Here is a 27,174-nt window from a genome sequence, read left to right as displayed (position 1 = left end):
GTTTTCTAGATTCCTGCTATGAGAGAGACCATCTGGTATTTTTCTTTTTCTTTCTGGCTTATTTCGCTGAGAATGATCCCTTCCAGCACCACTCATGTTGCTGCAAATTGCATGTGTTTATCTTTTTTGAATGCTGAGTAATATTCCATGGTGTATATGTGCCACATCTTCTTGATCCAGTCATCTATTTTTGGGCATTTGAGTTGTTTCCAAAGCTTAGCTATTGTAAACAGTGCTGCTATAAGCATAGGGGTACAGGTGCTCTTTGGAATTGATGTTTCTGTGTCCTTTGGGTAAATACCTAGGAGTGGAATTGCTGGATCATATGGAAGCTCTATGTTTAGTAGGTCCAGAAATCTCCACACAGCTCTCCATAGTGTTTGGACCAGTTTGCACTCCCACCAACAGTGCAGGAGAGTTCCTTTTTCTCCACATCCTCCCCAACATTTGTTGTTGCTAGTTTTTTTAATATGTGCCATTCTCACTGGTGTAAGATGGTATCTCATGGTAGTTTTGATTTGCATTTCCCTGATTACAAATGATGTTGAACATTTTTTCATATGCCTGTTGGCCATTTGCATTTCCTCTTTAGAGAAGTTTCTTTTTAGCTCTTCTGCCCATTTTTTGACTGGATTATTTTCTTTGTTGTTGTTGAGTCTCATCAGCTCTTTGCAGATTTTTGTGAATTTTACTTTACTTCTTCACAGCATTTCTTTGAGTTGACCATCCCAGCCCTCAGAAAGTTCTCTTCACTTGGTTTCTAGTGCAATTTTCTGACTGCATTCTTACCTCCTTTGTGGTTGATTTTTCCTCCTACTTCACTCACCTCTAAAATGTGTAAAAAGTAGAAATCATGGATCAGTACTGAATCCTTTTTCTTTCTGTCTGCACATTATCTCCCAGTATTGAGTTTGGTCTCGTGACAATTTCCATTGTCTCTAGAGTACTCGTTTGAATTCTCTCCTCTTCCCCACAAATGCTCATGAAAGTTCTACTTGGATACACTTTTTAATTTCCTACTTCAAAACATCCTTCATGAAATTTCAGGAAGAATTGATAATTTTCTTATTTTAATTTCTTCATTTTATTCTTAAAAATATCTGCTGTTCATTTACTGAAATAAATGCTTGGTATATAGAAATGAATCAGGCATTTTGTTCTCAAAATAAATTTTTATTGGGAGGAAAACATGCACATGATGATGCTAAAATGGCACCATTTCTAATAATATGGGTTTTTTTAAACCTGGTGGAAAACCAACGAAAAGAGAATCTAAGTTTTCTGGGGGCAGTGAGTGAGACCCCAAGAGGTAGTTAAATTTGGGCTTAAACTTAACAGGAATTTAATAGAAGCAGGTAACAGCAAACATTATTCCTAAAGGCAAAAAGTTGTGAAAAGACTCATCGTGTTTAGCCTCTTATGGACTTTTGCATTCTTTTGATGTTTGGGATGACATTTATGAGCCCTTTCCAATGTTTCTGTTTAATCTGTCCCAACCCTATATGCATAGTTCTATTTTATTAAGGGAAGGGGCAACATAAACAGTATTAAAAGCTTTGGGACAGGACACATTGCATTCTGTCACATTTCTAGTTCTTTTACTCTTTTATATATCTATATGTTTACAGTCTAAATGTATCAGTTTACTGCATTTGGTTTTGAGTAGTAGTTTTCTGAGAGGATACTGAAAGCTTGAATGTTTTGACAACTGCTACTATTTATAATAATCTAGTCTAATCCTTTAACTTCAATACTAGATGGAAACAATAATTCTATTTGGATGGATACAACAATAATTGATGTATCCATCAATATTCTGTTTGATACTAAACTTCTGTTTCAGTATGGTTAAAGTCAGTTACATAAAATGTTTGAAAGGTCTAATTAGTACTGGGTGAGTTATTGTAAAATATAGTTTACCTGACAGAACCCATTGAGAATGCATGCATCTGAGTTACAGTTCTGTTTGAATAAAGGCAAATAGGGCAAACTCTACATTTTACTGCATTGTAAACCTAAGTTTATTGGTATTATTATTTTCATGATGAATAATATTTTGTAAAAAGTTTGAAATGGAAAATTTAGTATAAACCAAGGATTCTTGAATATTGTTCATTTACCAGAGCAATACAACAAACAACATCTTAGAAAACTGACTTAAGGAAGGTGATTTTGCTTACAAATATTGTTATATAAATAATGTTTAAAATACTTAAATGTGATGAAGGTTTATTTGAGTGGTGTAAAAATATTTTGATTTTATTTTACCTTTAAAAAACGCCTTTATTTTCACTTCCTAATCTATCACAGGAGTGATAAATTGATTATGGATATGCAATTCTAGATGAGATTTTTAACTTTGTGGATGAATATGTTGGGGCGTGAATCTGATCATTTTAGGAACAAACCTTCGCTATGGAGTGCTAGCAGGCACTATTGTCTTACTTGAATTATTTTATAGTTGCAACTGAATGGACTCTGATAACTTCTCCAGTAAATTAGTCATCTAGTGAACTGCCTACAGCATTTTTGTGAAAGCAGAACCAAGAACAAAGAGACATTAATGGTATGAATCAGATTCTGCCCTGTGACTTTAAAACTAAGTTGAAAAAAATGGGATGGTAGGAGGAAAAGTGTGCAAGCCTAATTTCTGAAGATAGAGGTAGTTGTAAAGGGACTGAAAAATACAATTATTTCTTATCTGTCAAGCCCTTGCCCATTCAAATGCTCTTTATAATTTTCCATTAGCATTTGATAGACTCTAGCTGGGTGGGTGGCCACTGACATTTAAGTTGAAGCCACTAAAGTAAAGACTCATTTTGCATATGGAACTTAAGCTTCTAGATATAAGGATGCTTTTAAAATACTATTCTTCCCCAAACCTCCAGCCATATGTGTCAGGAGATATGATGTTCCTAACACCAAGGCCCATTCAGGAATAAAGGAGTCTACACTGGAAATCATGTAGGTGAGACTAAACAATTTGTAAGATGATTTAAATAAAAAGCTAAGTAATTATGATCTTCTTTTTTCCCCAAAGTGCTGAAGTCTCTTCTCAGCATTAGGTAAAATGTTTAGGGATATTCATTAAGGATTCCAGGCCACTGGAGTACTACTAAGATCATTAATTTCTACCACAAAGTCTCACATGTATTACCCTAGTCAAATGGGTACTGGGGAAATATGGTTCATTATTTCTGAAAATGGAAAATGTACTTTCTGCAATGGCAGCTACACAGCTATCACAATAGTGAATATTAAGAAATTAGGTGGTAGCTTTTCCAGGGTCTAGGTTCCAGTCTATATTTTACTTTATATGTTAAGGCTCTTCCATAGCATCCAATACACTAATAGAACTTAGCTTGTTGGAGGATGAGAAGTACCAAAGTTCAGGAAAAAATTTAAGTCAAGACTTAAAGTATAAGTTAAAGAGGAAATAATGATTCTCCCTTTGTCCATTGGGTTAAAATAGAATTAAATTTATAGATTTTCTAATTATAATATTTATGTGTGGTTTCCTAAAAATGTTTCAAAGGTTTAATTTCTATGTTACTTAAGATATGGATCAAATCTTTGGAATTATTTAATATTAAGTTAACACAAAAGGAACAAACATCTGTTATATAAAATAAATATATTGTTCTGGGGGAAGCATTCCTTCATTTTCCACTTTTTAGAAGGACTAGAGAAGGATAGGTATTAGTTCTTTTTTGAATATTTGGCAAAAGTCACTAGTGAAACCATCTGGTCCTGGGTTTTTGTTTGTTTGCTTGCTTGTTTTTTTCTGGAGACTTTTGATTGCTATTTCGATTTCCTTGCTTTAATTGGTCTATTCAGATTTTCCTTTCTTCCTGGTTCAGTATTTGGAGTTTTTATGATTTTCTAAGAACTTGTGTTTTCCTTTTAGATTTTCCAATACTTTGGCAAAAAGATGTTCGAAGTAGTCTCTTATGATTCTCCATACTTCTGTGTTATCTGTTGTAATTTCACTTTTATTTCTTATTCTATTTATTAGAGTTTACTCTCTTTTATTCTTAGTGAACCTAGTTAAAGATTTGCTTATTTTTATTTTTTTTTATCTTTTCAAAAAACAGATATTGGTTTCATTGATCTTTTGGGACTCTTTAAATTTCTATTTCACTTGTACTCTAATTTTCATTAATTTCTTCCTTCTATTGACTTGTTCTCATTGGTTCTTTTTTCAAATGGCTTATTAAGGGCTAAGGTTAGATTTGAGCTTTTTCATATTTCTTGATGTGGGCTTATACTGCTATAAAATTCCTTCTTATTACTGCATTTACTGCATCCCCTAGGTTCTATATCTTCATTTTTATTTGTCTTCACTTACTTTTAAATTTCTCATTTGCTTGCCTAATTAGTCTAATGATTTTTCAATATCATTTTGTTTAGTCTCTATGTATTTGAGTTTTTTTCTATTTTCTTTTTGTGGTTGATTTCTAGCTTTATACCTTTGTCATCAGGAAAGATGCTTGATATGATTTTAGACTTCTTGAATTTATTGTCACCCAATATATTGTCTATCTTTCAGAATGTTCCATATACATTTGAGAAGAATGTGTATTTTGGAGGTTAGAGTAAATTATACAATAAATAATGGGAGTTGCAAATGTTTAGCAGTTAAGGAGGTATTGATTTCTCAGTAGAATTTTCTTTCTAGTCATGAAATGACATAAAATAACCACAAATCAAAGCTCATGGAACTTACACATATGCAATGTATCAGGGACTGGTTCTAATGGCTTACACTGAAATCTGGCTTTGTGATGGCTTACCTTAAATGAAGTTGATATACTAACAATTGATTGATATGTTATAGAGGAAAGAATAAAAATATTTGATTGGATAGAAATGTTTCAGTAGATTTATGTATAACCTGCTCACTCATTCTTTATGTTTCTCAAAAGGTCCAAAGAACATTCTCTTTAATGAGACATTAAAAAATACATTGATTGGGGGGGGACCAAAATTCTTTCCATACCAGTAGTCACTGACTTCTGTAAGTGGGAGTTATGATGGGTGATGCTTTTGTGAATATGCCACTATTTTCCTTTTGATTAATATTTTAGCTGGGTTAAGAATTACATTTAAAGAATTGTCCTTCCTGTTCTTTGACAGCATTTTTCCCATTGTCTTCTAGAATAACCATTATTGAGCTATCTGATACAAATATAGTGAATCACATTCATTGCATGTCATCTGTTTGCTTTGGGGACTTTCATAATTTTCTTAATTATTTACTTAATTTTGTTTGTTTCTCTCTGTGTAAATCTAGTATGATAGAGCTAGAATTTATGCTTCTATTTCTCTGTGTATCTTGGATTATTTTTGTAAGTGTTAATACTTTGTCATTTTTTTATCTTGTTTGGAAGAATCAGGTTGCTATTTCAGTTGATGAAATCATTAACTATGTTTTCATTCCATTTAGCTTTCAAAATTACTATTTAAAATTTTTTGACAATCTTGTTTAAAATTTCCAAGAATACTAATTGTTTCTATTTTGTGTATGAAATATTTTTTTTTAGATCTCTAAATAACTTATTGAGGACTGAAATTACTGGGAAGATGCAACCAATAATTGCATCTCTGTTTTTATTTACATATGGCAAATGGTATGTATGCACATATTAAAAATCTTTATAAAATATATATGTAGTTATATAAAAGTTCTATCTATATTCTATAAAAACAATAGTTTCTTTGCAAAAGTCTCAGAAAAAGTATAAAAAGTGATCATATACCAACTATACACCTGCAAAATCTTAAAACTAGAAACTGTGGGAACTGTGTAAGCTATATTGTCTAATGGTATTATGGTGAAACGAAAACTTAATTGCACAAATATAAACAAAAAATTTATACTACTTGGATGTTAAAAGCAAAATAAAGAATTTTGCTAAAAAGATCTTGTATCTAAGTAGCACTGCAGACCTTATATGAAGAGACAGGAGAATTCTGTAAATTAAAGGTTTTGTGGTGCTTCCAAAGTCACAGTTAGAAAGCATACTTGTTTGGAATTCCTTATTAAACAATAAATATGAAAATAAATTGATTTGATACTTTACCCAAAAATTAAGAAAAACAATAAAGCAAACTTAAGAAACTCAGTAAGAGGAATACAATTTAATCAGCTGTGTGTTTTCAGTAAACAACAAAAAAGGCAGAATAAAAACTAATGAAGAGGGTCTCCCTGGTGGTGCAAAGGGTTAAGTGTCAGAACTGTGAAGCAATTGGAAGCTACTGCAGCAAAAGAGTTCAATCCCCAGCCAGGGAGGTGACCCACATGACAAAACAGACTTCTCCTGTCTTGCCTACTGCTCCCCTCAGCAGTGTTTTCAGTCAATCCGCCTGTTCTGCTTCCAAATCTGTCTCTGGTGAATCCTCTCACCCCCTCACACCTCTGGCCTACACCCCAGCTCTTGTATGCATGCGTAAATAAATCTTTAAAAAAAAAAACTAATAAAGAACACCTAACATATCCAAACAAGAAAAGAAAGGGAAAACTAAATGTAGAAGTTCATAATTTAAAAGGGAGCTGAGAGAGTTTAAATATTTTAAGAGAATTTTACATACCTTTTATGCTAATAAGTTAACAAATAAGTAGTAAGTTCCTGATAAATTATGCATTATTAAGATTGGTTTGAAAGAGGTGGAAATTTTCAGTCGGCCTAGAATTGTTAAAAAGAATTAAGAAGTAGACTCACGTTTTATCTTTTGTGTGTTAAAAGTTGCAATGACTAAAAATTTCCATTGTCTATAAGCCTATTGACATCACTGGTGAGTTTTTAAGTACCGAAAAGATGTCAAGGTCATGGTAGTTGATACAACTTCTCAAAAATTCTTATTTTTGCTTAAAAGTGCTTAGATTTTGAGATTGATTACTAACTGCAGCTAACTAAAACTGTCTTGACTAATATGGAGCTACCTTAAAGTTGATTATTTTTGTCTTTATTGTCAATAATTTGATTCATGAAAAATAAACCATTAGTGATGTTTACACTCTAAATCCCAAGCACATGTGTATCTCTGGTCCATAAATAGGTCACATAAGTTATAAATATTTAAAATCTATGACAGAACTCAAAAGATTTATTTGACTGCCAAGGAAAGGGGATTTGGAAGTGAGTGAGTGGGAAAGGAAAACTGGAGGAAGTAAGGAAACTGTTTCAGTAAGCCATCAAATTTAAGGGGTGATTTGTTATGTAATACCAGGTAGCTGCAGTAACCACCTTTTCCCTTAAATTCCCCCTCCAAGGCATGGTAGCTGCTCCCTGCATTTCATCATCTCACTACAGTTGCTAGAGGGAGAGCCTGTGTTCTCAGATGGAGGCATTTTTAGGGACATTCTGTCAGGAAAATAATTTTATAGAATATTGTGGAAATTGAAACAGGGAGTATTGATCACTCACTGAAAATGGCAAAAAGAATTGAAAAACAATACTAATTTGAATAAATCCTGAGCTCAAAGGCATATTTGTTTTTTTTTAGATTTATTTATTTATGCATACAAGCTGGGGTATAGGCAGAGATGCCGGGGAGCTGTGGGGGTGGTGAGAGGATTCACCAGAGACAGAGTGGAGAACAGAACAGGCAGACTGACTGAAACACACTGCTGAGGGGAGCAGTGGGCGAAACAGGAGAGGTCTGCTTCGCCCTGTGGGATGCTCTCTGGCTGGCAGGGGATTGAACTCATGCTGCAGAGGCTGCGGATTGATTCATAGTGCGGGGCACTCACCCCTTGCACCACCAGGGAGGCCCCTCAAGGGTATATTTGTTTAAAATGACTTCTGAAGTTCCTGTTATTGTGAAGGCAGATTGGAAAGAATCAATAGAGAGAAAGGAGAGCAATCCAGTGAGAAAATAAGTATTATAACTGGGTTCCCCAGGGTGCGGGGGAAGAACAGAATCTAGCTTGATGCTAGAGGAGAAATAAAGACTAAGATTCTATTGTATTTAGAAAGAAGATGAGGAAAAAAGGGATAGAACTAATTTTATGGTGTGAGATGAGAGCTATATATTAGGAAGTATTCATCATCAGGTGTGATCAACTTAATGAAAAGGGAGGCTTTAGGTGAACTTCCTTGGGTAGATTTTGTCTCCCATTTTCCCATGGAGAATTAGGTTGGGTTTGCACATGGGGTGCAACCTGAACACTGAAAGTGTTCATAGCTGGCTTTATATAAAGCTACATTCTAATAAAAAAAAGATAAGATAGTCTCCATTAGAATTTTACTGTAATGGATCTCTTGTAGAACAACTTCAGATCTTTAGTAAGGAAAGCTTTGGACACTGAATATTCAAGTTTGGCTTAATGCTAATGAATTATGTTTTAAGTGGAGCTGACATTCTCTACCATCTTTTCAAATTTATGTACTTATAAATTTCATTTATAAAATCATTTTTATTTTGAGAATAGGAATGTTAACAAAGCTGTTATTATTTATATGCTATTTATCCACACTTAAAATAGAAATTTACTTTTAGTTGTATCCATTCTCGAAATCAAAACTGGAGTCTTTTAATGCTAGAAGCCACTGATTCTACCATCTTTTCCCTTCTTTTACTACCCCTTCTTCCTTTTCCAGATTATATTCTGTGGGCTGTTGTTATAATCATTCCCTTGCATGTATTGACTCCATTTTAATTCTCTCCTATCACCATTATGACTTTGAAAATACCCAAAATACAAATATGGGATAGTTTCACTTTGGAATATAGACAAACATGACAAAGGGTCAGTCAAAACCAAACCAATAATAAACTCTCAATCACTGACTACAAATCTGAGGCAACCAAAAGAGGAAGATGGTGGGTGGGAGTGGGTAAAGTAGGGGCCCAGTGGAACATGGTGGAGAATTGTTGGGGCACTGGACAGGGTATGAAAGTATACATTTAAAGAGGTTTGTACCTGAAACCCCAGAGCAAATAAAAAGATGTAAACCTGCTTTACCTCAATGAACATAATATAGAAGGAAAAAAAAAAAAGACTGGAGATATTACATTTGAGAACCTTCAGAGAATGATGGTATTTAGAGTCACAGGAACTAGATGAGGTTATCTAAAACCTGAGTGCATGTAGAGACAAAAGTCACAAAATTGAGACCTTAGGCTCTCCACAGCTTAGAGGTAGAAAGGAGAAAGAAGAATCGAGGAGAATGATAAGGAATAGAAGTGATTTTTCTAAAATAAAAATTTGATCAGTTCATAGTCTCTATGAAAAACCTTTGGTAATTTTTCATTGTCAAATATTAACCCTAGCCTTAAGATATAATTGGATACTCTCTCTTTTCCAAACCTCTTGCACTACAGTTACATACATATTCAACTGCTCCTCCTTTCCCCTTTGGCCATACTTTTTCACTGAACATAAGGCCCCATTGCCTGACCATCACTATCCTAGCTCATCCTTCTTTTATCATTTGTTTTGGTCACTTTGGTTTGCAAATCCTGACTCTCATTGGACTACAGATTAAAATCATGTTTTTTCTGTGTAAGTGTTCTTGCTCTATGAAGGCATGATCATTACTCCATTACGTCAAAATTCTACATAGTTTTCTAAGAGTTTGAGCTATTTGTAGTAGAACATTTTTCAAATAACCTCTGATTAAATTTAAATATTTTTCCCTGCAAGTTATCACATAACATTTCTAACCTTCAAGGTTAAACTGAAGTGTCTTGGAATTAACTACAAAAAAATTATCATCAATTTTTTAAAGAACTAACTTTAATAAGATAAAACATGTTGCTCAGAAGAATTCAGATAACTCAAAATATCTGTTCCACATTATCTGCGAAAATTTAGTATTTATTTTCTGACATCTTGCTCCATGTCAGTGCATTTCTCTTGTGTCATGCTGTGTTATGCCAGTTTATGGTGGGAAGTAGCATAACAGGATATGACATGATGTAAGCGGTAGACTGACATGTATAATTTAAAGACTACACTCCTGTTGGAAGCAGACACCTGCAATTAATTCAGATCCTGGGAATTTAAAATGAAACTGATGAACAAAACTAGAAATATCCATGAACTGATGGATGAATAATGTGGTTCACTAATCCAAAGATAGTCGATGGTATGTTAGCACATTATCATTACCAAGGATCCCAGAGCTTAGTACCACCCATGTATAAAGTAGTCATTTGCTATTTTGTAAATTTGATTAGATTCTTTAAAAGACAGTCTGAGCAGCAAACATTTAAGAGAAGCATTATCATTTTGTTAAATTTTAATAACTTGGTCACTTATTTAAATCCCAAAGCAAGTAATTTAATCCAAAACTCTCTTCGACATGTTTCTCTGGGTAAGTTATGTCATATATTTTGCTTTAAACGATAAAGATCAATGTATTTTCTCTTTAAAAAAATAACATTTTAATATAAAATTTAAATGTTTTTCATTGGAAATTTGGTAAACATGAAAGTATATTAAAATTATTGATAAATATCCCACTCAATGATAGCCACTGCTATTATTTCAGAACATTTTCTTTGAGTCGTTTCTTTTAGATTCATATCTAACTTGCTTCATTTATTTATATCCACATCTTCATCTGTCTATATGTATTAGAATATTAACAACCATTTTAATTTTTTTTTTTTTTTTTATAGAGGCATGTTTTTATTTATTTATTTGTTTGTTTGTTCGTTCGTTTTGTTTATACATGCACTGGGTACAGTCAGAAGCGCGGGAGGGTGAGAGAATTCACCAGAGCCAGAGCAGGGAGCAGAGCAGGCAGAAGGACTGAAGTACACTGCTGAGGGGAGCAGCGGGCGGCAGGAGAGGTCTGCGCGCCATGTGGGACCCTCCTCCGGTGGCCGGGGAGCAGCCGGGGATCGAACCGGCGCCGCAGAGGTCGCCGGCAGCTTTGCAACCCAGCGCTCAACCGCTGCGCCACCGGGGAGGCCCTTAACAACCATTTTATTATATCTTATAATTGTGTGGATCTGGGACTTGTACAGGGCTCAGTGGGCATATCCTTTTCTCACAAAACTTTACCTAAGATTACTTGGTGATGGCAAACAGGCTGATCTGGAAGGTCTGTCTGAGATGACTTTCCTTATGTGTCTGATATCTACATGATGGTTGCAGACTTGTCCAAACTGGAGTTATTGACCAAGTGGATTAGTTACATTTTTCTGTCTCCCGGTAGGATGGTGTAAACTTTTTCACAGCATGGGTCTGAACTCCCAATGTTCCAGATGCATGTATGTGTGTGTATATGTGTGTGTGTGTGTGTATATATATATATATATATACACACATACATACATACATACACATATACATGTACAAATATGTATAAATATATATATATATATATTTATATTTATATAATGTGGTAGGAATTAAACTGTGTACCCAGTTTTAAATCTTGCATTTCAAGTTTAAGATTATATGCAGCTCTCTTCCCAAGTCTGCCTGCGTGTGACTACAGATGAGTCTTCTCACATACCTGTCCTTTTCAGGGCATCTTTTTCTGTGGGCTTGTGTCTGTGCAAGCATCCCTTCTTTTCTTTTCTATTTTCTTGTATAATAAACCTGCCCTTTGGCTATAAAATTAATTAATTAAGTAATAAAAGTTTAAGATTATGTTACAAGTATTTCCTTATTCCACAAAAACTTCTTGGCTATCAAAATCGATTTTGACTTGATCGTTGCATAATGTTACATACTATGCAATGTGACTTGTTTAGCCATTGCCCTATTGTCACGCAAGCAAATAATATTTCATTATATTAACAATGGGTAGTAAAAATTGTTGTAATACATTGTTGCCTAAATTTTATGCTAGTTCATTGATATGGTGTCTGACAAGCAAAATTAGCTAAGGGTATGAAAAATTTTAAGAACAGTGATACAGATTGACACATTGCTTTCTAGAAATATAGTACCTATTCAGACTATCACCATTATTGTTGAATATTTAAACACCATAACTTCTTCAGCATTTTCCTTTTTATGACTTTGCATATTTCATTAAGTTATAAACATCCTTATTGATATTTGTATTCATATAAACTGTGGTAAGATAGAAAAATTTTCATATTTATTATTTAGTTATATCTTCTCAGATATTTATCCATTCATTTCTTGACACACTTTTTGAAAGGTCATTTGAACTCTTTATTGCTAAAATGTTAGTGATAAAATATATCTAAGTACTTTTGGCACAGCAATTTGAACTGATGAGATTCATATGGCTTAGAATTTCTCTATATGTCATAAATTTGAATTAAATTTAAAATAATTTTGAAATAATTTTCTTATTTTTATTACCAAGACAGTGTTCCTTACTTTTATCTGTAGTACACAAAAAGATAATAAAAATTAAGATGATTATGCAATCAAAATTCCCTTTTTCAAAAAAGATACACAATGTACTCTGGGATCAGCATAAAATTTGATTACTTTGGATTTTAAAATAACTGGCAATTTAAAAAATGTTTTTAAAATCTGGAAGTTGTATTAACTGTGAAAAATCTTTTCTGACTTATACTTATTACTTTTATATAATAGTAACAGTTTGAGCATTATTTTTTATTATTGTTACACACATAGTTTCTCAAGAAAGAAAAATGACAACACATTCGACCTAAAATATGTTTATTGCCTTATTTAAAAAGCTGTTTAAATTATTTAGAGAATATGATTTCACTCATTCCTTTGTGTTCATTTCTGGACACTGTAGTACAGATTAAAAAGCGGAGAATGTAAAATGGCTGATATATAGATAGATGTAATTACACAATAGATGTGTATTCTGAATGTGAAGGACTGTGAAACTTATTGTGGAAATTTACTGCATATTTTCAACAGTAATATCACAAATTGTCTTATAAAAACAAAACTGAAAGAATGCAGGAAATCTCAACAAAGAATTTTTTTTTTTTGCTGTAAAATGAAAGCATTTCATCATGATGTCCTGCCAAGATTTGTCCTCAATAAATTCAAAGTCCTTCTCTTTACTTTCCAAAATTCTGTAAAGTGCATTGCTATTGATTTTGAAACATTTATTTTCTCACATAATTCTTACTCAGAGCCAGTTTGTTTGATGTCTGCTAACTTGCTTATTAGTCATTTTTCCATATCCTTCGTTTCCTGTTATTGCTTTGTTATGCAAGTGTTTCTGTAAACTAGCTTGACCACTTATATCAACCTTTCAGTGGTTTGGATTATAAGTCCAGCTAAGATATTAATATATTTTTTTCTCTTTTCCTTTGCTCCCTCCTTCTTTCCTCCCTCCCTCCCTTTCTCTCTTTCTTCTTCCTTTCCTCCTTCCTTACCTTCTTCCCTCCCTTGATGCTTATGTCCTCCCGTTGCTATATTTAGCTTTCCTAAAAGAAAATGATTGCAATGTTATATTAAACTGTAAGCTCCCCTCCACCAAATCTAACAAAGGCAGCCTGCTAATTTTTATATTAAGACAGTAAGATGGCACACAATTACATGATGCTCTTTCATCCCCTTTCTTCTTGAGACTTTCATAACTGTCCCTTTTATTGCCGGTGGGTTTCTAATAATGGTGTCCATGTGGCTTTGGAACAACAACAGAATGTTAATTTATTCCCCAGTGTTATCTAGAGGCCCTGTCTTGGGTCCAGGATTGGGGCCCACCCTAATTTAAATACTGGGTATGACCAAGCTGATCAGGTGGCTCAGAGTTAGCACAATAGGCTGTGTGGGGTAAGCCCTGCTCCCTGATCATGGCAGATCAGGAGGATTCCAAGTGTAATTGGTCTCCGGGGAGTGTGTAAGTCACTCTGTACACCCCCTTCAGACCTCCTTAATGCCTTGCCAGCTGGAAAGAAAAATGCCTTCTTGCATTGCCCACAAAGGAAGCGGGATTGAGAGGAGTAGAACTGGAGACATAAAAAAAGAGGAAAGAGACAGCAACGCAAATGAAGAGGTGGGTAATAATATTCTACATCTAAAAGCCAAGAGAGTGTGTCATAAACAAATGGGCTTGCAATGGTCACTAGACAATTATATCCTGTTACCTCATTTCAAATGTTGACTAATTATATAGAGCAAAAGGAAATTAGCACAGGAACCTCATTCTTTGCCAAGTCCACATCAAAATGCTATAAAAGAAAAACATGAAATCAATCTTCCATGGCTTGAAAGAACTCATAGTTCTTGAAGTCTAAAGCTCTGCACAGAGTCCTCCAAAAAGGAAGACTTAGTGGATGTTTAAATCTCAGAAATTATATTTGTAAAACAAGGAAAGAACTCTATAACTCTCATTTTTGTCATCTGGACAACCACTTTATCATTGTCCCCTTTTATCTTAATATCATTGTTTGAATCCTTTTCTACTTGCTTCATGTTAAATAATGATTTGCTAAAGTAGGAAAGCATCTTGTTGGCAGAGTTGTCTCCTGAAATATCTCTTGGGATACATTTGGTTTGTTTCAGGATTTAATTGAGTTCTTGAACTTCCTATCCAAAGAGGTGCTGGCAAATAGTAGAGTTGCATTTTGTTGTTTTTTTTTTACAACTTATTCTGAACAAAGCATTTTTGAAAACCAGATTGCTTTCTTCTCTTAACTTACGAATTACAGATGTATCAACACTAAAAATAAATCAGTTTGCCAAATAACTTAAAGACATTTGAATAGGCATAAAACTTAAAATACAAAAACATACAAAGAAAACCAAAAATAACCCCCCCCCAAAATTTAGTAAACTGCTAAATCTTTGTCAAATTGTTCCTAAATGTATATAAGTTTGAAATAAAGGATCAATAAGTCAGATGTTCAATGTCACCTTGGGCAGAGAGAACGTTCTCTGAATTCAGATTCCTCGATCCTTATCATTGACTGTCTATGCTTAATAAAAGAACACCAGATACCACCATAGGTCATTATGGGATAGGCCCAGGCCTTTACCCTGAGTCAACTGGAAGTAGCACCATTGCTTTTTCAATAGGAAGTTTTGGAACAAGATTTTTTTGGTGGGGAAGGGGGGGTGGAGGGGAGAGAAGGGAAGGAAATAGTCATTATTCTGCTGACTTATAAATATTTTAAAAAGACTGTACAGGATGATCTTTTGGCATCCAGTCAGCTCTAATAGTCAAAATTCTATGTCAAATGCTCTCATGGAAAACCCACTACAAACTACAATACCATATGAAACAAAAAATTATCAGTGAGGAAAATAAGGGTCTTATCATAGTTGAAGAAAAAACATAGATTTCTTTTTCCTGTGACCCAAAAAAAAAAAAAAAAAACTTTGGAAGTAATTAATTTAAATAACACTTTTTCACAGTTAGTCATGTAGCTCTATCTTTCATTTGCTATTTTAACAGGCTAGTTTGTGGCTGTCAGGGTAGGGGAAATAATCATTTTAAATATCATCCTCCTTCAGGTGTGGGGCTCTTCCTATCCCTCTATTTCCTTCCTGTACCATTCTGGTGAAGGCAATGTTGCCTTAAATATTTGTAAAAACTAGAGGAAAAAAAATAAGAAAGCCAGTACCAAATTAAGACAACTAAAAAAGCATAATGAGGTTAATATTTTTGAAAGTATTGCTGATGTATTTAGCAAGTTGCTTAGTAACTCCTCATCCATTGAACCAATAGCATTTATAGTCAAGGCTGAGTACCCAGGAATAGAGGCCGTAGCTCAGTTTAGAGTAACAATCTCAATTCTGAAGTAGAGGGTTTTCTAAATTCCATGAGCTACATACCACATCCCAATTCCACCACTGAGACAGGGGAGAACATGTAAGAAAAGGCCCCATTATGGAGTAGGTTATAAAGCCTCATGATGGTGAGGGAAATAAGAAGTTAAGAGAGAGGGAAAAATGCAGGAAGTGACACATTAGTATCCAGGCTCTCCTCTTGGGATTCAAATTCCTGATGCAGTAGGTGGAGCAGGAACATTGAGGGTTATGTTGTGAGAAGCAAAGACTCAGTAGAAGACACTGATTATTTTGTATTTAGAATTCTGGGAGGAAATTTTTAAACAGAAAATCTTTCACAACAGAAAGTGGCTGTAACAGCATATATGCCCCATGGCCTGTTCGGGCAGACACCACTCTAAGATGCGATCTCAGATGCGATCTCAGTTGAAGCTATTGACTGGCCAACTACAAAGGCAATTACTGAGGTAGTGGTCATAGTGACCTCTGTCAGAGGGTCTGCAGCCAAGTTGACTGCCCAACTTGACGCTCAGATGACAGTCACATTTGTAGTCAAGCCTCTGTAACCCAGAGAGCCAACAGGCTGGTCTAGTTATTAGGTGAAAAGACAGAGCTCACCAGAGAGCAGGTACTGTGCATCATTGTTGCCATGGAAAGGAACTGTGAATTTCTCCAGTTCAGATTACAGTGAAGTCAGTGGAGACAGAGATGATGCCCCAACATAAGCAGGGCTGGACTGAGCTGACTTTGTGAAACCCATGAACTCAGGGGCCAGACGGAGCATGAGCAAGAAGAGGTGATTGCTTGGGGTGCAGCACATCTTAGTATTGCACATCTGCATCCTGGGAAAGGCCTTAGTACTGGGAAATCCAGGACAGTTGGTGCCTTTAGGTTCAGAAAGGAAAGAGTCATAGGAGAATGTTTTATCTTACACCATAGTGGCAGGAAGTAGAGCTGATAAAAGCATGCACTGGCCAGAGAGTAATGCCCAGCCTGTAACTAAAGCCATGGTCATCATGATCATCATGGAGGTTTGTCCATTGAAAAGCTAGCGTAAGCTTTTTTGATTGTTCCACATGACTTAAATAAAGGATGTTTTGTCCCAATATTATAAAATGTCTTTTAGATTTGGAGTATTATTTTTTTTTCTGGTTAATTGTTCTTATTTCCAATTAGATTACATTCTTTCCTTTAATTCAGATTCAAGGGAGCTGTGATACAAGGTTAACAGTTTTAAGTTACAAATCTAGTTCTATGAAAAGAAGAAGATAATGCTGTAAACTTCTCTAATGGCACATGTACCTTTCCTGCCACGTGTCCTTTTCATCATTTGTGGTGGCAAGGTGGCATGGTGGTTGAGCAAATTAGGGCTGGCTTCAGTCTCCTAGTGTTCAAATCCCAACTCTCTATCTTCACTGGCCAGATCTTACAGAATTTAATTCTTATTGACTTAGTGTTTTTTTTTCTGTGAAATGGGATGATTGCAAAAAGAGAATATTATTTACCTTGCAGGTTTTTTGTTAGGATTAAGTGAAATAATTCATTTAAAACTCTTTAAGTGTGCTTGGGCACATAGAACACACCCAGTAAATGTTACTTTCTTTTTAAAAAAATTAACATATGATTACACTAGATTGTAATCTCTTTGATCATAGGGATATTGTCCAGTTTTGCCCTGTTTATTCCCAGTATCTGGAATAGAGTAAGCTTTAAATAGTTATTAGCTGTTATTAGTGTTATTAGTATTCATTTTTGATAAAGAATATCTACAGACTTTCTACCATTCTATCATACATAGATTTCTCTCTTATGATTTTTCCTTTTTGAACTTACAAGAGAAACAAGAAAAACTTAACATTCATTGAGAGTAAATACTTGTGAGTTGTTATGAAGATAGAAGCATACTTGCAATTCAAAAATTATTGTCCTCTATGACTTTAAAGCCAGGCAAATATGGTCAAACATCAATCCAAGAATCTAAAAATCCGGCTCTTGGTATTTTCTCCTCTAAAAACCTTTTCCATAGTGTCCTGTAAAAAATCTTTAAAATTAGAGGGTTGGACTAGATAAGGGCTGAGGTCACATCCAGCCCTAGACTTGAGCAATTTGAATAGAGAACAAAACAAGACAGTGTACAATTAAGTGCTAAATTGTGTACTGAACAACATGACAATGCTTTTTAAAACTTCACTCTTTTCTTTGGGAAAAAAAAAAAACCTTCCACTGTTAATGTTCTCTTTTTTTACTTTTTGAAAATATGCTTTCTTATGAAGGGCTATTCTGATTCAGTTGAAAAAAGAGAACATGCCTGTAATCTCAGCCCAGCAGCTGAGCACACCTGACAGCAGAAACACCGCCAACATTACTGCACACCACGTGTCAATGAGGGAATAAGCATGGCTCCTACCTAGAAGGTTCATGAGCCGAGGGAGGCTGGCAAATTACTCAGTAATTACAGCCATCCTTGCAGCAGGGCAGCAACAACAAGCTGCATTTTCTCCATATCTTGATGTAGCTGAACATCACACCACCTCTCAAATTGCCTTTCCCTTTCTCCTTCCGTTTCTCCTTTTTTCCCCATAGAAGACAAATTGCTGTAGTCCTCTTGCTGAGAAAATATGTAGTGGGTTGCACCGCCCAAAGTCTGATGGTGTAGGATATTCTCCAACTCTAATTTGTTAAATGTAGGCAGGAGATCATTTTATTTTCCCCAACCTCCTCTCTTGAGAGGAATCTCAAAAACACCCTTTGTAGGGTTCTGAATTATAATTTAGAATGTAGCGTACTTCTTCTGATGGCATCGAATGAATGACTATTCCAAGTTTCTTTTGTAAGATCAGACAAGTTTAAGAAGAAAGACATATTCTAGTCCTGAAAACTCCGTCTGTTTGGAGAGGCTTTTCACAGTAACATTTTGTCTGTTATGACACTACCTTCTCTCATGTAAACCACAATCTTTTCAAAGATGTATGCATGCATAGGTACAGGGTATTTGGGTCTAGTTGAAGTCTTCCTTGTTACTTTAATTTTGAGAGCTTTCTTTGATGAGTACCCTGTGCACACTAGTGTCTCTCCTTCGGGCTATAGACCATGTGGGCTGGGATTGGTATGGGCTATGGGGTATATTCATTCTCCCTTGCCACATGGTCATACATCCTTCCTGCTAAAAGTAGGCAGGGATAGGAACAGAACCTACAATGGTTAAGAGATTATCTGTGTACAGTTTTGTTGTCTGAGCATTGATGACAAATAGGACTTCATTTACACCAAAAGGAAAGTCACCCATGTTTCTTTTCAATAACATCCTTCTGATTCAAGTTCCTCATTGCCTTGCTCTTAAGGAGCAGCTAGGTAGAAAATAACACTCTCTAGTACTACTGACTTCTTAGAATAGCAGACTAGTCAGAGAGCTCTGCCTAAAGATGTGGCACTAGGGCGAGACCCTACCTAGTTCCCTTTTGCTTTTTCTCTTGCCTTATCTAGTCTTCCTGTCACACAGCCACTGTCCCTTTGTCTCAAGACATGGAATATGCCTAGAGTCATTTCTCACTGGCATTCCCCCTCATGCCACTTCTGATCCTGTGTGTTAATTATGATGTTGTCTACTCTCCAGTAGGTTGGGCAGGTGGACATAAATGGGTTAAGTGGTTCTCAATTTTATAGCCTTGTGTGGGGAAGGGAGGACTTGCGCTGGGGGGGGGGCATGAAATCTAGAAATAAGACCTTTCTTATTCTTTAGTGTACTATACATTTTGTGTTAGTTGTTAATTTGTTCATTAGCTGCCTGTCTCTCAAGAACTTATGCTTCATGACAATAAAGACTGTCAGTTCTGCTCATACTCATTATCTGGCTCCTATCACAGCCCTACCACATAGTTGATGCTCTATAAATATTTATTGAATGGGAAAAAAGGAATGGATTCCTTTAAACTAATGTGTGTGTGGTGCGTGTGTGTGTGTGTGTTTGTGTGTGTGTGTGTGGGGGGGTGTGGAGAGATATTTCTGGGAAAATTTGACATCATAGATTTTTAAATCCTTTTGATTCACTGTGCTTTTAGTGTTGCATCAATTTTCTCATAACAACTTAGCCATCTTAAAAAACACATACAAAATTGAAAAAACATATTTTCATATCCATTATTACATATGAGTGGGATATGTGTTTGCCTTTTGGCCGCCACACAACTTCTCAAACTTTGAAATCATATTAGACATTGTCAGCCTTGCTTCCTATTCTATATTTTACACTGATTTTCATGTGGTACTTGCGCATAGTAAAAGCAACTATTGAAATCCTAGTTTTACAAGGATAAGAGTTAGTGGAAAAAAATCTAACTCAATCTAATATCAAAACTGAGAACAATTTCAAGCAGGTAATTTGCAGGGTATATGACATGTACTGAATATTTGTTTCTCTCTAAAATTAAACAAAAATGCTGTCCTATACTGAATTCACAGTGGCATTCTGGAGCACATGGTATAAAGTTGGGGAGCTGTCTTATTATCTTCATGCTGGTTGCAAATATTGAAGGAATCATAGTAGAAAAATATGAGCTGCTTAGAAATGATGGCTAGTTTTCATTTGATAACAGTTATCATTAAGTATGTCCTGAATTAACTTAGCTAAGTTGAGTTTGATTAAAAGTCAACTCATTACTTTCAAAACCTTTGATTCAAAAGCAGCGGGTCCATTTCTTCACGTTATTCACATGAATTGATCTCCTCAGTTTACATCTCACAAGTTTAACCTTCGTAGTTTGTGGCCCATGGAGCAAGGCTTCCTGCTTAAAACCTACAAAGGGGGTGTTGGGAGCCCATATGCAGGTCTGGCTCACATTCACAGCATGAGAGGACTTTCAGCATCTGCAACACATCACAGCATTTGTGTCAACCTACAAATTATCTTTTGGAACTGGAGAATTTGCTTAAAAGGCTTCCAGTGAAATCCTATGACAAATAGGTACAATCTAACATCAGCCTTCTCGCTAAATGCTTTATTCTTGGCATTTGTAAATGTTCATTACTATTGTGCGTTCTTGAGTAAATTTGGGTTTAGAAGATAATTTATAATCCTTATCACTCCTTTTTCAGATTCCAGCTAACCACTGCTCTTTCTTAGCTGAAATGTGAAACCTCAGAGGGTTAAGTTAGTTTCACCCACACAAAAAAGTCAACATCAAGTATTTCTTTAAATGTGGACTCCTTGACAAACACGTCTCTCCATTTGCAAGGCCCATGAATTTAAAGCATCCGGTAATAACAGGCCTGTTCTCCCTCTCGGAGCTGGAAACTCCTTGTGAAATGGTATCCTGCCAAAGTGCCACTGCAATAAAGCTCTGCGTCCTAACGTTGATGTCAAAGTGCCAGCGAACCAAGACTGGCAGCAGGCTAATTTGGGAAAGCTGTCTGCCTCAGCCTCTCCCACATGTTCCTACTGATCAACTTAGCCACAGGAGCTATTCAGCGTGTCAATCGTGCACAGGTAGGGGGAGAAGGGAATGAAAAGAAATTACGATAAGCCTCTCCCTTTCACTCAATACCCAGGTTCCCCTGTGTCACAGATAGAGCCTTTGAGAACTCTGGGGAGCTCTGTTCTCCCATTAGATTAATGGCTTTCTAAGCAGACCATTGAGGTAAGAAATACACTGCTAGCTAAAGGTGACAACGCTGATAATGTATAATTTTTTTTTTTTTTTTAAAGATTCGTTCATTTATGCATACAAGCTGGGGTACAGGCCAGAGGTGCAGGGGGCATGAGAGGATTCACCTCTGTCTCATTCAGAGACAGAGTGGGGAACAGAACAGGCAGACTGACCAAAACACACTGCTGAGGGGAGCAGCGGGCAAGACAGGAGACGTCTGCCTCACCATGTGGGAATCTCCCTGGCCAGCCAGGGATTGAACTCATGCCGCAGAGGCCTCGGATTGCTTCATAGTGCAGTGCTTAACCCCTTGCACCACCAGGGAGGCCCGATAATGTATAATGTTTTGACAATATCTAACATTTTCACAGACATCCTTAAATAAATTGAATGCTTAGATAGCTGAGTATCAGCACTAAAAGATGTCTTGGTTATTTAGTTATATGTCTTCCTTCTGTTAGAAAAAATCAGTTAAATAAATAAAGGGAAGTTAGTAGTTGCATTGTTAGGGTTAGTTGGGTTGGGGGAAACCTTTCTGCAATGTTCGGGGTTTGGGATAAGGTAGCTACAAAAAAAATTTAAATAACTCAGTTATAAATGCTTACTTTTCAGTAAAGTATGTTTGGCTCTCTATGAGTACAGGTAAAGTCCCAAGTGTCTACCTTTTAGCTATTTCTCTCAATCCATCACAGATCTATAAAATGGGGACAAAAATTATTCTGCCTTCATTGACATGAAGTACCAATGGGGTAGTGTGCGCATAGCTCTTGCTGATTCACACAACTACATGAAATTGGTGTACCATATTGTAAATTTGTATTAGTATAATTGGACCCCAATTGTACTACAATTGAATACAACATGAGAGGAAAATAATTAAATAAAAAAATCCTATTTGGCATGAAGAAATTACCAGCTAATGAATATGGCCCTCAGAGGGCCTGACTCCTTATTTATGAGCATGACTTGCCCTGAGACAGGGGTGCTCAGGCGCACCTTGTGAATTGCCCACAACGCTGCACAAGTGGTTTGTGGCTCCTGAGTACCTGGTCTATTGAGTGTACCCTGTGTATTTGCTTCTGTCCTTCTCAGAAAGGAGCATCAAATAAAATGTGTAGGCTCCACTCTCTGTATCTTATTATGTGGTATTCGGTTGTTCTCACCATAAGCATAGGGTATCTGGTTCCTCAAGGTGAGGCCTTCATTCTCCGTAGCAATCATGGAGGTTGGATGTAGGCACATGCCATTGTGGGAGTTGAAATGAGTTATAAATGTGGGCCTCCCTGGTGGCACAAGGGGTTAAGATGCAATCTATGAAGCTGTCCACAGCCTCTGAGCACGAGTTCGACCCCCAGGCAGGAAGCTACCCACATGGCTCAGCAGACATCTCCTTTTTTGCCCACTGGTCCCCTCAGCAGTGTATTTCGGTTGGTCTTCCTGTTCTGTTCCCCATTCTGTCTCCGGTGAATCCTCTCACCCCTCACCCCTGCGGCCTATACCCCAGTTCTTTTGTGCATAAATTAGTAAATCTTTAAAAAAAAAATGAGTTATAAATGTAAACTTTTTCCACAAGCAGTCACGGAGCTTCACAAGTAATGGGCAGGAATCAGCAGTATCCTATTGTTGGAGGATTCCCCATCAGAGACAAGAGAAAGTTTTAGGTACATAATTCAAAATTTCAAAGATGGAGGAGATTGGTAGAAACTATGTGTGAGTGTTTATGGGTTGAGGGAGAGGGAGAAGGAAAGAGTAAGAGTTTTCTCTGGTTTGAAAGAGACTGCTGTTTGTTTTCAAGTCCACAGAGGATTTTCTGCTCAGAACTCTTTCTGAATGCTGCTCTGCACATGCTTATGGAAGGTATAAGATTTTCTCCTTTTGATGTAGCTGCTTTGTAGAAAGTGGCGAAAGTTATTTGAATCTCATAGAAGCCTGCGTTATCAGATGATCGTTTTTAACCTTATTTTGTCGGTTTGCTGTCAAGTTTCTAGGCCATCTTCAAAAGACACCTCATTTTCATTTTCAATCAATTTCTCTCCAAGATTTTTCACATAGCTTCCTTCACACTACTAATTTCACTTTAGAACTGGCATCCTATCCCACATCCCTGGGCTTGCTGTGCTAACATGTTTAAACATGATTAGTCTTTATTAATGTAAAAAAGACAAAGCTCCAAGAATCACACACCTCTTAATTTGCTGTAGTTCCAAAGTGGGATCTCAGCCTTGGAAACTGAAAATGAATGGACTCCTCAAGATGCAGATGTACTGGGCATTTTCCTGCTAAGTGGAAAGTTTTGCTTTATAGTTGCAAACAGGATTTTCTTGAAGTGGTATTCCAGTTCAAATCCCTGCTATATCAAATGCCATGAAATATCCAAATAATCAAAAAACATTTCCTGGTCACAGATGATGATTAATTTACTTTCAACAGTATTTGTTACACATTTAGTCAGAAAAGGTGGGATTTTGACATCATTGTGGTGCTATTTCACCCCCATTATTGTCTTGAGAATAATACTCTTTCAATGTGGTACTTATTAATTCTATTATTCAAAGAATATGTGCCAAAAATTGTGGTAGGCACTCAAGAAAGTGTGGAGTTGCATCAAAATATCTATAAGGGAGTTAAATTTAAGGTAAATACTTCCATTGTTTGGTACTCATAAAAATTTGGTTTAAGATTTCAACATATGTATGTGTATATATGTATACACATATACACACAGATATCTACTATTTGTTATATGTTACTTATTTTAGAAAGATTTGCTATGGATTGCACATATGCATAAAGACCTTAAAATAAGGCTGAACTACTAAGAGCTATATAAAGGAATGGAGGGGATTATTGGGTCTGAAATCTGTACTCAGGTTAGTTTCTACAATTGCACATTAAATTTAGTTCCTGTGTGGGTCACAGAGGCCAGTAAAGAAATTCCATGAGTCATGTACTCTTCATTTTCTAATAAAAGGATATATGCCAGTTGGTAAGAAGAAAATGTTTCCAGAAATAAACTTTAACAGGAATCTAACCCTATATTGTTGTAATAAAAGAAAATATCTTTAATAGTGGTCTTTAGAGATGAAGAATGTATATTCATATGATCACTTCTTATACTGACCGTTGGTAAAAATCAGGAGAATAATACTATATAACAACTATATGAATTGGTTTCTACAGGGAATAAGACAACACAGTCATCAGGCTGCTGGAGCCTGGTGTTTTTTGTTTTTGTTTTTGTTTTTTTTTTGCAGCTAGAGACAGCTGAGTGTGTTGCTGAGGCTTCATGGCTGGTCAGGATCTGAAAATCTGCATTTCTCAGATAACTGGATCTGGAAAGCCAGACAATGTACACATCAGTGCTACCTTCCAAAGCCCACTAAAACTGAGTTGTTCCAGGCTATAGTTGGGTCCTTTACTTTTCCAACCACCCTCACCACTGCCTTGCCTGTTGCCTCAGCAGACTTAGCAGTTGTTTGGGCAGCCCATCTTCTTACCAGTCATGATTCTAATTCTAGACTTTTACCTGCTGCTGAGGCTCATGTTGGGGTATCACAGGTGACTTTGTATGCTAAAAAAGTAGAGAATTTAGGAGTAGTTAAAAAGTTTATCAATCAAGATGGCTTTTTTAATTCACAAATCAAGTCCTTCCTTCCCACTGAGCCTACTTAATACTTCATGGCTTTCTATCTCAGGGACACTTATTACATATTACACTTATTACATTTCTTTTCTACTGTACCATAAAGTCCATGAGAGCAACGTCTATGTCTGATTCGGTTTCTATGTTCCACAGCCTTTGCACAGTCCTTCATACTCATGAAATAGCTGTTGATTGAGTAAAATGAATATGAGACATTTAATCAAGTCCTTTGGATCTACATACATGGGTGTAGATGGGTGAGGTGTCTTGTAATATCTTTGTTGATTTTCATTACATTGAACCTGTAGTCTATCCTTTGTTATTTGCGATGACTTTTATATCTAATTATAAAGCTATAAAGAATTGACTCATGAAACCTGGGAAAAACAGGCATAAGCAGACTATAATCCATGAAGTCTTTTCTCTTTAAGATTGAGTGCAAGTAGAAATCTTGTACTGACTCAGAAGGCCACATTAAGAAACTTCTACTTCTTTTTTTTTAAATTTAAATTTTATTTTTATATTCCCCACACAATTGCAACCCCCTTATTTTGACCCCAATCCCTCCTTTCCCCGCCCCCCACCCCCCATAGAGTGTCTCTGGTTCATACAAAAAATAATAAAGTTTCAATCTTGTTCAAAAAAAAAAAAAAGAAACTTCACGGCTGGGCCTTCCCTGATGACGCAGTGGTTGAACGCTGGTCTGTAAAGCTGCCCACGGCCTCCTCAGCGTTGGTTCAATCCCCAGCCACTAGCAAGGGTCCCACCTGGTGTGGCAGACCTCTCGTTTCACCCGCTGCTCCCCTCAGCAGTGTATTTCATCAGTCTGCCTGTTCTGTTCTCCGCTTTTGCTCTGGTGAATTCTCTCACCCTCCCGCGCTTCTGACTCTACCCAGTGCTTGTATAAATAAATAAATAAATCTAAAAAAAAAAAAAAAAAACAGAAACTTGATGGCATATTTCTTCTAACTTGATTCTAAATAGGTGATTCACCATGTGATGTATTGTTTAAATTAGGACACTCCTGAGAGTGACAAAGAACACTTTTAATAATTATGTCAGGATTACAAGCTTTAGTCAAGAATGTTCTAGGGCAAATGGGATGTATGGTAATCCAGTTAAAAATCTATTTTTATTTTATGAGTCATTAGTTGCTAGTATGACAATCTGCCTCCCATCTTCTTCACTGGACATGAAAGGGGCAAAAGATTACATTTTGGACATATTGCATTTTCCTATTTTACGTGCAATTGATTGATATCTTTCCCATACTTATCATGTCACCCCAAAGCATAATGTCAATTCCTGGGCATAAAATAGAATGAAAGAAATATGGCATTTTTTTTTTTTCATTCTAGAGTATAGAAGATAAAAACTGACAAAGAATACCAGCAAGTCAAGGAGTTGGTGAGATTTTAAGAGAAGAAAATTCCTTCCCAGTAGATGACACTATAAGTAGTAAACTTCAAAATTTGGTAAGATTGTAATGGAGAGGAAGGAATCCTATTTAGTGGAATACTTATCTATCAACACTTTTTCCTTCATTAGAAGAGAGTTTAGAGGAACATGGTAGTAGGCAGAATGATGTGAAGTGAAGCACAGGAGGGTCAGTTCTGGCAGTTTAGTCATTAGACATTTGCTTGCATTATGAAGTGTCTGAATTTATCACAGTAATATTCTTGTTTGTTTTCTGTAGACCTTGCAGGTCTCATTATATCTATGCTGAGGCCTTGTCATCACTGCTGATGATCAGAATTCTCTTTGTTGTTCTTATGTGTCTCAGTGACATTCAATAATTGAGGACAGAGCATAACACTAAGTACTAAGAGTTAAGTAAGTGAGAACACCTCATTGTAGAGGGGTGTAGGTGAGATCCCTCACCTACTAAGGGACCAAAAGTTTGTCAGAAGTATCAGCACATTTACTTGGAACATTAAAAGTAGTGGAAATAAAAGGGACCTTTCTGCCTTCATAAATTACACAAGAGTATCCAATCTGCTCATTTTCACCTTGCAATTTGGAATGGAAAATTCTCTTGTGCATAAAGTGCCTTTCCTGAATCTAACACAATTAATCCAGAAGAGAAGTGGGAATGAGTAGCAGGTTTTTTTTTTCTTCAAATTTTGTTGTTAATTAAAAAAACAATTATCAAGGATTTCTAATTACTTTATAAGTGCTGTATGGCCTGTACCTGCTCCTCAGCAAATTAGTAAGATAATGTTGGA

General features: G+C 36.0%; 1 long non-coding RNA gene across 1 annotated transcript in view; it reads left to right on the top strand.

Annotated features, from left to right (window-relative positions):
• LOC119261173 (uncharacterized) overlaps positions 1-26,390 on the top strand; it is a 37,533-nt gene extending 11,143 nt beyond the window's left edge. Inside the window, exons 3-4 of the long non-coding RNA XR_005128954.2 lie at positions 5,544-5,630; positions 26,308-26,390. This is a non-coding gene — a long non-coding RNA (uncharacterized LOC119261173). The remainder of the gene's footprint in view (positions 1-5,543; positions 5,631-26,307) is intronic.
• The last annotated feature ends 784 nt before the right edge of the window (positions 26,391-27,174 follow it).

Source organism: Talpa occidentalis, unplaced genomic scaffold, assembly GCF_014898055.3.
Source record: "Talpa occidentalis isolate TD23 unplaced genomic scaffold, MPIMG_talOcc4v2.1 talOcc4.6, whole genome shotgun sequence".
Lineage (NCBI taxonomy): Eukaryota > Metazoa > Chordata > Mammalia > Eulipotyphla > Talpidae > Talpa > Talpa occidentalis.
The sequence above is the reverse complement of the archived record's forward strand: the minus strand, read 5'-3'. Positions and strand labels throughout refer to the sequence as shown.